The sequence below is a fragment of the Lathyrus oleraceus genome, chromosome 2 (genome assembly GCF_024323335.1).
Source record: "Lathyrus oleraceus cultivar Zhongwan6 chromosome 2, CAAS_Psat_ZW6_1.0, whole genome shotgun sequence".
Taxonomy (NCBI): Eukaryota; Viridiplantae; Streptophyta; class Magnoliopsida; order Fabales; family Fabaceae; genus Lathyrus; species Lathyrus oleraceus.
Window position 1 is genome coordinate 116,244,543 of NC_066580.1, and position 2,575 is coordinate 116,247,117.

The window sequence follows — 2,575 nt, forward strand, 5'->3', positions numbered from 1 at the left end:
TTATAGGTGTGCGAGTAGGGGCTTCCTTGAGCATAGTTTACTTGCTCCGCTTGGATTCCTGTTAGGAGTTGACAATCTGAAGGAGTGTGACCTTGGATTCCACAGACTTCGCAATTCTGAGTTATGGCAACTACGGTGGCTGGAGGTGATACATTTAAACTTTCAATTTTCTGGACCAGAGCATCCACTTTTGCATTAACATGATCAAGGTTACTTATCTCGTACATGCCAGTTTTCGTTTGAGGTTTTTCCACCATTGTTCGTTCGGTGCCCCACTGATAGTGGTTTTGAGCCATGCTTTCGATAAGTTGGTAAGCGTCAGCATAAGGTTTGTTCATTAGTGCACCACCTACGGCGGCGTCTATTGTTAACCTCGTGTTGTACAGGAGACCATTATAGAAGGTATGAATTACTAACCAGTCCTCTAAACCATGGTGTGGACAAAGTCCCATCATGTCTTTGTATCTTTCCCATGCTTCGAAAAGAGACTCGTTATCTTTCTGTTTAAATCCATTTATCTGGGCTCTTAACATAGCTGTTTTGCTTGGCGGAAAATATCGAGCAAGAAAAACTTTCTTCAACTCGTTCCATGTGGTGACTGATTTGGAAGGAAGAGATTGAAGCCATCTTCTAGCGCTATCTCTTAATGAGAAAGGAAAAAGACGAATTCGAATTGCCTCTGGAGTGACACCATTAGCTTTAACAGTATCAGCGTATTGGACAAATACGGATAAATGAAGGTTAGGATCCTCGGTAGGATTTCCAGAGAATTGGTTCTGTTGCACTACCTGCAACAGTGAAGGTTTAAGTTCAAAGTTGTTTGCTTCGATTGCAGGTGGAGCAATACTTGAATGCGGTTCATCTTGCGATGGAGCGGCATAATCTCTAAGAGCACGAGCTGGTTCTGCCATCTCGGGTATCGAAGGGAAAATATTTTTGAAATCGGGAAGTTCAACAGGAGGGAGATTGTTTGCAGCACGATATTCCCGAATTCGTTGTAAGACTCGGAGATATAGTTCGATATCGTTGATTCGTAAGTAGAATGGCTTGCCTTGTGAGCGAGTGCGTGGCATACAAATCAACGAAAGAAAGAAAAGAGAAAGAAAAGCCTTAGTCTCTACAGCGTAACAGAAGAGTTACGATATCGACTAAATAAAAGTCCCCGGCAACGGCGCCAAAAACTTGATCGCGACTATATGAGTCGAATTTGGGGTACAAACTGCAAGTGCACAGTTCTATCGCGTAGTTTTAAAAGATATCGATCCCACAGGGACTTATGAATCGATATACCGTTATCTAAGGTTACTTTGTAAAGCTAAGGCAGGTAATACTTTGATTGTTTGGGGGAAAAGCTAAAACTAAAATAAGATCTAAAATAAATATCTAATAAGCGGATATTGGTATGCAGTTCGTCGTAATTAGGGAATCAATTCTTTGTTGGTTTCTTGGTTTTAAAATAAATCTTTTCAGTTGACGCTATTGATTAAAAGTTTTATCTCAAACTCTCGCTCTGTTGAATAAACTATGATTTTATATTAATGTAGCTGTCACTTATAGTTAAGTCAAAAACCACTTTTTGAAAACAATAGAATCCGTAGAAACTCTTTTTAAGAAAACACTAATCGTTTAAACACCCTTATCTCAAACTCTCGCTCTGTTGACTTAGGTTATATAATTAAATTCAAATGCTTAACTCTCGTCCTCACATTCAATCTTTAAAAATACTTTTTGAAAAAGATTAGAATTTAATTAACTCTAAAAATTGCTCTCGCCCTGATCTAGAATTAATGTCCAATTTACACTGTCCAGTCAAAACCTCAAACTCTCGCTCTATTGATTTTAACTTCTTTATGTCTTTTACTTTCGTACAAAAACTTTGTTATTAAACCTGTAAATTGAGACCGTAAAAAGAGTGATTTTAATTTTAAACTTAATTAAACAAACTTAGTTTTGATTCCTTCATTCCGCTTACTTTACATACCGATACCTAAATAATTTAGCCAGACATACTAAACAGACTTAAATAAATATCATGCATAAACAGATTCATCTCAGGCAAATAATATAAATAAACAGTAAAACAGGGCATATATAAATTCAAACAATAATTAAAGAACCTGAGAAATTAAATAGCAGTCTTGAACACTCCACCACAGGTCGGTTGGATCTGTTCTTGAATTCTTCAATCAGGCACGAAAATAAAAGCGAAGGAATAAAAAACTAGATTCTAACGTAGGGTTAGATCCGGTAAAAGGTACACAATAGTTTCCGGTGTAGAAACTATTGTGCGAAAAAGAATTAACTAAATGCTAAAAAGGAAAATAGAAATTTCAAGGGAAAACAATATAAAACTCGTACAAGTATTGCTGTAAAAATATGCTTAAGCTGCTGGAAAAGAAAAAAATGCGAAAAAGCGAAAGCTGGAAAAAGTGTGGAACCTCTGCAGGGTTTGCAAAGCTGATATTTATACTGGTACTTTCTGTAACGGTTTCCAAAAGTAGTCCGCGTCAAAGGTCTTCACGTAGCGAATGGTTAGGCGTGCAAATAGGACTCAACGTCTCTGAAGGCAAAAATA

At 37.3% G+C, this 2,575-nt stretch overlaps 1 non-coding gene across 1 annotated transcript; it reads left to right on the forward strand.

Moving 5' to 3' along the window:
• The first annotated feature begins 426 nt into the window (after positions 1-426).
• On the forward strand, positions 427-533 carry LOC127124128 (small nucleolar RNA R71). The gene has a single exon (XR_007803762.1). It is a non-coding gene; the product is annotated as a small nucleolar RNA R71 (small nucleolar RNA).
• The last annotated feature ends 2,042 nt before the right edge of the window (positions 534-2,575 follow it).